Here is an 8,506-nt window from a genome sequence, read left to right on the forward strand (position 1 = left end):
TACCTTTCGGTTTGTGAACTACTTCCAAGTATGGTTTATGTTTTAAAATACTGGGGAGACAAACGTAAAAAATAAACGGGGTGGGGTGGGGAGGTGTCCCGGTTCCTTTTTACTGGTTGCTAGGACAAAATACCCGACACTCAAAGTGAAGGAAGGAAAGGTTTATTTAGCTCACAGTTTGTGGGAGTTTCAGTCTATTCTCGGCTGGCTCCCAGGCAGAGCGGCAGAGGGCAGAGCAGCAGGTGATGGCAGCAGAACACAGCCACGAGCCAAGGGAAGGCGGCGGCGGCTTCTAGCAAGCTTCTCTCTCCTGCTCATGTTGTAAACAAGCTCCGCGGGGGCTGGGGTGTGGAACTCACAGTGTCCATGCCCTCCTCTTCCACCGGATGAGGCTGTTTACAAACTAAGAATCCTGGCTCCCTGCTGAGTCACTTAATTAAACTTCTAAACTTCTCAAATTGACACAGTGTATCAACCAGTACAGGAGGGCATAACTTGGCTCATTTTAAGAGTGCTTCAGGGTAAGGGGTACAACTCTATTTAATAGAGTCCTGCTGGGCAAGGCCCTGGATTCAACCCCAGCACCACACACACACACACACACACACACACACACACACACACATCCAAATTATGAAAATTGGTCGTCCTTAAGAAAGACATTCACTCTGGAAGACTGATTCCAAGGGAGAAGAATTTCAAATTTGAGCCTAGCCAGAGCAACTTCATGACTTAGCAAGACTTTATTTCAAAATAAGAAATTTAAAAGGGTCTGGGAGCCTGGCATGATAGTGTTCACCTATAATCCCAGCCCTCTAGGAGTCTGAGGCAGGAGGATCACCAGTTCCAGCCCAGCCTGGGCTACTAACAACTTAACAAGACCTTATCTCAAAATAGAAGATGAAATAAGGGCTGAGGTGGTAGCTCAGGGCAAAAGCCCCAGTTTCCATCCCCAGTATAGTAGAAAGAAGAGAGAAAGGAGGAGAGAGGAAAAGAGAGGAACAGGACAAGAAGACAGGAGGGGAAGGAAAGGGAGGGGAGGGGAGGGGACGAGGGAGGGGGGAAAGGAGGGGAAAGGAGTTCCATGGTGATTTCTGCACCTGCCAAGCCACCAGATAGGTTGCAAGCTTTCAGAGAGAAGACAGCATGCTTTTTTGTACCTATCCTGTGACCCAGCCCAGTTTCTTGAAGAGACTATGTACTTAAGAAGTGTTGGGGGGCCGGGGAGATGGCTCAGTGGAATAAGCGCTTCCCTGGCAAGCACAAGGGCCTGAGTTCGATACCCAGTTCCACCAAAAAAAGTAAATAAAAATAAAATAAAATATATAAAAAAGTATTGGATCTCATTCGAAAATAATAAATAAATATTCAGTACAGGCAACTGATCTTTGACAAGAACACCAAGAATACCCAGTGGGGCAAGGATTGTCTCGTCAACAATTGATGCTCTTGGGAGGTTATAAACAGGTGGAGCACTACAAGTTGGATCTAGCAGTGAGCCCCTGAACACCCTGTAGACCCTTCCCTAAAAAATACCAAAAAAAAAAAAATGATGCTGAGAAAACTAGTTATCCACATGCAAAAGAATAAAATTGTATTCCTATTTGTACAATCCACAAAAAATAACTTGAAATGGATTAAAGGTTTAAATGTAAAACATCCCAGAAGAAAAGCTCTCTGACATTAGATTTGGCAATGATTTTTTTTTATATGACACCAAAAGCACAGGGAACAAAAGCAAAATGAATCAAACAGGACTACACCAGCCTACCAAGCTCCTCCCCAGCAAGGCAACAACCAACAAGGGGAAAAGCATCACACAGAAGGGAAGAAAATATTTTCAAACCCCATGTCTGGTATAGACAGCTCAAATATGTCAGGCACTCACACAACTCAATCACAAAAACAAGAACAAAACACCATAAAAAGAATTCAATCTAAGAATAGGCAAATGACCTAAATAGAGTTTTTTTCCAAAGAAGACATGAAAATGGTCAATAGATACATTAAAACGGGGCTGAGCATCACTAATTATCAGAGAAATGCAAATGAAAACCACAGTGAGCTATCACATAAGTAGGAGTAAAAAGAGACCAGAATTAAGCGTGGGGGAGACCCCTTGTTCATGGTTAACGCCATGTCACCTACTACAGACATTGGGGAAAGTAATATATCTAGTACCTTAAAAGACTAAAATAGAACCAGAATGTCCACATGACTCAGCAGTCCTACCTCTGTGCCTCCGCCTGAAGGCAGCAAAATAAGCAGCTAAGAAATAACCTGCACACCCATATTCACTGCGGCACGGGTCACAACAGCCCCGACGCCCAAGCCTCTGCCGATGGATGAACGCATAAAGCCAAGAGCTGGGTATTTACAATGGATTCTTATTCAGCCATCAAAGAGAAGGAAAGCCTGCTATTTCTGACAACACACGGACAAGCCTTACAGTCATTATGCCCAGTTAAATAAGTCAGAAAAAGACAAACACTATGTTCTCACTCATATGCAAACTATTTAAAAAAAAAAAAAAACTCATAGAAACAGAGAGTAATATGTTGGTACCAAGAGGTCAGGAGTCGGGGAAATAGGAAATATTGCCCAGAGAGCGCAAACTTTCAGTTACATGAATAAGTTCTGAGGAATCTAGTGTACGGCATGATGATGGTAGTTAACAATACTATATCATGCACTCAGAATTTGCTAAAAGAATCAATCTGAAATCACACACACACACACACCCCAAAGAAAAAGACCACCATGCAAGGTGATGAGTGTGTTAGTTAACTTGACTGGTACTCACTTCATTCATGTAATCAAATACAGGTGACATCAAAGTGGTGCATTGAACACCTTAAACGTGTACCATTTTGTCAGTGATTTCCCAATGAAGCCCACATTCAGGAATGAATAAATAAATAAATAAATATTCACCGTAGAGCCTACTTTGTGTGGGCAGCAAAGGAGGTGGCTGTGGGGCAGGGCCTTCTATTTCTGTTTCACCCATCCTAGAGTCCTCTTTTCTTCCAGTATTATTAGCAAGATCTAACTTCCAGCGAGGACCATAAGTAGCATCTGAAGATCAAATAGTCAGGGATCCAAGAACAGCTCGCTCTCCTGTCCTGGAATATGCTCAAAGGCTTGTGATCAACCCCACTCAGGCAGGCAGTAAGCTGTTATGTGGCCATAGCTCAATAACAGCTTTTATTCAGATTTATTTTCCCAGAAGAGAGCATGTTTCTTATGCAACAATATATTTTATTTTCTTTCTTCTATTTTTTTTTGGCACTGGGAATCGAACTCAGGACCTTGCACTTGCCAGGCAGATGCTGTGCCGCTGAGCTATACCCTCAGCCCACAATATCCTAATAGATGCAACTGGGCTCCATTTCTTGGCTTTGAGGTAATAAAAAATTAATTATCATACTTTACAAGTAATAGTTTCCACTCACAGCACTCCCTTAGAAATAAATATATCATAAATAGTTACTGTAATACCAATGACTGGTGAATTGGGCAGCCTATCATCCATAAATCCTTTTTCAACAGACATGTTATTTCTCCTGGGGGAACAAACAGATTTGTTTTAGATCAGAGAGTCAACTGACAGATGGCCTTTGTAAAAACACACCATTTGTATAAATAAATTATAGTTTCACTATAGTATTCCACATTCGTGGATTTGGAAAATCAATTTACCTATTCTTTAGAATAAGCCCAAAATGGAAAAAGCAATTTTGTTCAGGTGGGAGGTCATGTGGCCAGCACCGACACCATAGTCCACATTCTCGGAATGGTGACTGCCACGTCCCATCGAAACTGTCACAAAGAGCTCTGCCTGGAGGTAACACGATGATCTCTCACGCGGCATCACTGAGCAGAGCAAGACACCAACTGGCACGCTTGCCTTGGCCCTGGGATCTGTTTCCATTAAACGTAATGACACTTTGTGCCTTATTTCCCCAACCAAAACGTTGCAGAATTGGAGCTGACAGTGTATTTATCTTGAAGACCTGAAATGTCTTGTTTTCCTACACAATACGCTTCATCAGTTAAATGCTAAACACATGGAAGATTCCTTTTACGTCTAGAGCAGCCTTAACTCCGAGCCTATCACACTATCAGTCGCTGCAAAGTAACACACGCACCGCATGCTTGCGTATGCAAGCACAGAAGAATGTATGCACAAGTATGCATCTATATACACACATACCCATGTGTGCAAATTTTCTTCCCAGGAGCAAAATTCAGAACTTGGTATCCAAAAGGACAGATTTGTTAGTGTTTTTCAGAACTAGGACTAGTAAACCACTTACTCTGTTTGTGCCTTTGAACACTTATTTTTTGTTGTTGGGCTTTGCTGACATTGCCCTTATGGCCTTTCTTGAAAGACATATTCTCCTCCATAAAAAACTATGATTTTTGAAGTCATCAATTCTGGTCAAAGAAATAAAGGCTTAACACTTATCATGTTCATTATTAAAAATACAGTGATGTGAAAGACAGCATGTTTCTAGCTTTACAAATGTTTTCAATCAGATCAATTGCCTAATACTTTTTCAGTGACAAGGTACTCTCAAAAGCTGTACTTACTCTTTAAAATGATGAGATATTGTTTAGCTTTTTGTTTGCATTCATAACTTTACAGCCCCAAGTTGCTAGTTAAGAGTTATGACAGGCGGTTCCTTGACGGAATGAATAAAATATCCCAAGTTGCCTAAATTACATCCAAAGAAGAGCTTAAATCAATGATGTCCATTTGTTTTTATGACACTCCCAGGGAATCTCAGGTTACTTCAGAGGAAATCAGAAACTCTCAAGCAAAATTAATCTGCATAAACAAACCTTGCACATTTACACTTTCAAATACCAAATATAAATATATAACTATATGCAAATAGACCTTCTGGAAGAGGCAGAACTAGGAAATTAACTAGGAAATTAAGGTGTTACCAAGATCCTAGAAGGCTAAATGATCACAAGGTATGGTATGTATTATGTACTGGGTTAGAACCAATCAGGAAAAATAAAAGCCCACTGAATTGACAACATCATACATGAGATCATCAGAAGAAAAGGTCAGAGGGGAGAAAAAAAATCAATGAAGCTATTTTTAAATGGGTGATTTTGTGAATCAGTTGCTAGCAGACCCAGTTGGTTGTATGGTTACTCATTTGATCCACTTTTTTTTTTCTTATTTATGCTGTGTTATATTCCTTTCTGTGAATGGAGAAGCAATTCATCCTGCATCTCAATAAAATCACACTAGACATCCCTGTTGCTAATGGAGCCGACTCAAAATCAATACATGTATTTATCATGTTATCCACATGTACAGATCAAGGGTTAAGAAAACGTGCTTCAGTATAGTTGTAATGAACCAAGCCTCCTGTAATTAGGCTGTCTGGTGACTCCTTAAGTGTAGGTACTGGGAGGGGTCCAAGAGGCTATCTTATGACCAAGTGCAAAATTACTTTGTTTAAAGCAAATGCACTTCCCTATCACCAGATTATGTGGTGAACAAGAGCACGAACTTGCTGCTTCCTAAGTCTCCAACTGTGGGCAAGATTCTCTCCTGCTCTGCCTCAATTTCTCTAACTTAAAAAAAAAAAAAAGGAGAAATAGTGTTTACACCAAAGAACTATTATGAGGATTAAATGAATTTGGAAGGGTGAAGTGTTCGGTGCAGTCCACAGAGCAAGCATTTAGCAAACATGAGCTCTTAGCGTCATCACTTCTTACCCGCTTGTCACCGGCTCCCTAGCTAGAGCCACTGCAGCGCTCGAGACCAGTGGCGCCCTTATAATCATGGTGAATACTTTTAATATATCTAAATTATAAAATATTACCCTAGTGTTTAGATTTTTATGTGCCAAATGTTTAGTATTAAGCACAGCTCATCTGACTTGACCTGCATATTAAGTAGCTGTGCCAAAAGCTATGTTGGTTGAGTCAGGAAATACGCTGGAAACTCCACCGCCGATGATCCGAGTGACCAGCATCCACCTGAGTACTAGATTTTGTCCTGTCAACAGGAAGGACTTGGGCCAGGTGGTCTGGTCCCTTCTGTTCTAAGAGCAGAGCGGTACAAGGCCCATCGCCCCGCAGATCCTCTGGGTTGTGACTGCATCATCTACAGCTGATCTCTGACTTACCAATTTATCAAGCTTAAAATGGTGCAAAAGCAATAAGTATTCAGTAGAAACTGTCCTTGGAATGTGGGGGTTGACCTTTTCCCAGATTACCAATGTAGTGTCCGATCCTCTCTTGAGACTCTAGGCAGTGACAGTGAGCCACCACTCCCAGGCAGCCAGGTGACCACGAAAGGAAAAAATCAATCCTCAGCAGTGGACTGCACTGCCAAGCGAGATGTTCCGGGGCTGCAACATCTGCCTATTAGTCCTACATTATTTTCAACTGACCCCATTGGAAGTGTGTGGAACATCTGCATTTGAAGAAACCACGTGGTACAAAGTGGGGAAATCCTGGCTAACAGATTCTTAGACACATCCTTCCTTGGGGATAGCGCAACACCAAATGCTAGGATGAAATCAGTTTCAAAAAAGCCACACAAAAAGGAGCACATATACCATTTTAATTGGAAAATCATAGGGAAAATGTAAACCTAACACTAATATATGCCACTGTATTTCAGTCAGCATGCCTGATTGGGGGACAAAATGGGAATGTTTTTCAAGCACTTCCATAGGGCTGAGGAACTCAAATGTTGGCTTAAACTTTGTCTGTTGGAGAAACAAGAAGTAACACAGGCACTTCCCTTGGAAGTGAGAAGAGACACTATTCAAAGAGCCACAAGAGATCATCTGAAATCCCTTAAATACATGTCTCAGGCAAAGAAGACTTTATCCTGCCTGTATTTCTGACCTGGCAAATACCTCCCAAGACAAATACCAGTGAGGTCATACGTGACGTTCTAATCACCTGAGATGCCGATCACCTGGGGTCCAGAAGTGTTGGAGAAGGCATATGAGATTTAAAAAGAGGTTTATTTACATCTATAACCCATACGCAAGATTTTGAGGAAAATCAGAGAGGAAGGCAGCTGACTTCTCAGCAAAAAACATGTGTTTGAAATGCACATGTTCTAAATTTAAAGCACTACCTATACATGCCAGCACAAGGCTCTCCCCACTCAAGTAATCAGGCTTTCAGACACCCCCAGACTCCCCATTGCCACCTAGTTACAAAGTTATGCCAATAAATATACACAATATTTTCAGATGGTAGCGGCTATGAGAAGCATCCTTTTGGCCAGTGCTGGAGAATTCTGGTTTCTTTCATCTAGGTCTCTTTTCTGAAGAGATCAAACCATTGCCTCTCAGAATCCTTGAATTTATCAAGGAGAAATGAAAGGAAACATGGACGGTCCATTACCAGTTAGCATTACCCGGCAACATAAAGAAACTACTGCAACTGGCCTTCCAGCCCTGAGCCTTGGCCCACATCTCAAAAGACAGTGCTGGCTTCCACTGGGGACAAGCAGCTCCTAATCCCCACTGTCACAGCTGATATTACCAACCACACCCCCACACAAACATGTTTTTCCAGAAACTAATAAAAATTGGTCCCCAAGACAATAGCTTCATGCTGAGCTCTATCCCCATTGGGACATTACAAATGAACCTACTGTACGCAGCCCAATTAAAAATCTTGCCCATGTACACAGTCTTGGCCATATATATATATATATATATATATATATATATATATATATATATATATATATATATATATATATATCTGCTATTCCAGGAATTACACAACAGACTCGGAATCCGTCTTAATTCATAGAAGAGCGGCCAGGAATGGCTACAAATTCGCAGTCCCTGTAGCTGTGGCTGCCACAGGCTCTCTTCCCAGGGGCCACGAATGCTAACGTATCTTTTTATTTCGGGACATAAGAGAATTGCTCGCTTTCACCTTCAGAGGCTCTCCCAGGACTGCCAGATGAACACCCACGTCTCCTCCTCCCACCAAAGGTAGATGTGGCCAACAGGAGACGCTGGGTGGTGACCATGGAGCCTTGGTCCCCGACTCTGGGGAAAGCCTCATCCCAGCAGGAGGCCCCGGGCGCCTCCAGCACCTCAGCCGGCTGCGCGGAGGCCGCGCGGTTTCATCTCTAATGCTCCTGGAGGACAATAGCTCATCAAGCCCCTCCGAAAGCCCCAGACCCGTCGCGGAGCCTGGGCTGGCGGGGGATGAGGCTGAGCGACTCCTCCTAGAGGTGGTTATGTGGAGAAGGAGCAATCCCTTCTCCCTCCTCCTCCTCCCCCCGCTACTATCCTCGGCCCGGAGAACTGCTGCTTGCCGCCATTGACACGCACAGATAAAACCCAAAGAAAGGCAAAGAGTCCTGCCCGGCACCGGCGCTGCGCGGGCCGAACCTGCGCCCGGGGAGGGGCGCGCAGAGGGCAGCGGGCGCGCGGAGCCGGGGCGCAGCTCCAGGTGAGTCCGCCATGGCGATGGCATTATTGTTTAGGGAGCT

At 43.1% G+C, this 8,506-nt stretch overlaps 1 protein-coding gene across 1 annotated transcript in view; it reads left to right on the plus strand.

Moving 5' to 3' along the window:
• Positions 1–8,067: 8,067 nt before the first annotated feature.
• Positions 8,068–8,506, plus strand: part of LOC101584453 (core histone macro-H2A.2) — a 61,967-nt gene continuing 61,528 nt past the window's right edge. Inside the window, exon 1 of the mRNA XM_004623967.1 lies at positions 8,068–8,466. The gene's annotated coding sequence lies outside the window, so the exon portion shown is untranslated. The remainder of the gene's footprint in view (positions 8,467–8,506) is intronic.

Source organism: Octodon degus, unplaced genomic scaffold (assembly GCF_000260255.1).
Source record: "Octodon degus isolate 3935 unplaced genomic scaffold, OctDeg1.0 scaffold00005, whole genome shotgun sequence".
Classification (NCBI taxonomy): Eukaryota; Metazoa; Chordata; class Mammalia; order Rodentia; family Octodontidae; genus Octodon; species Octodon degus.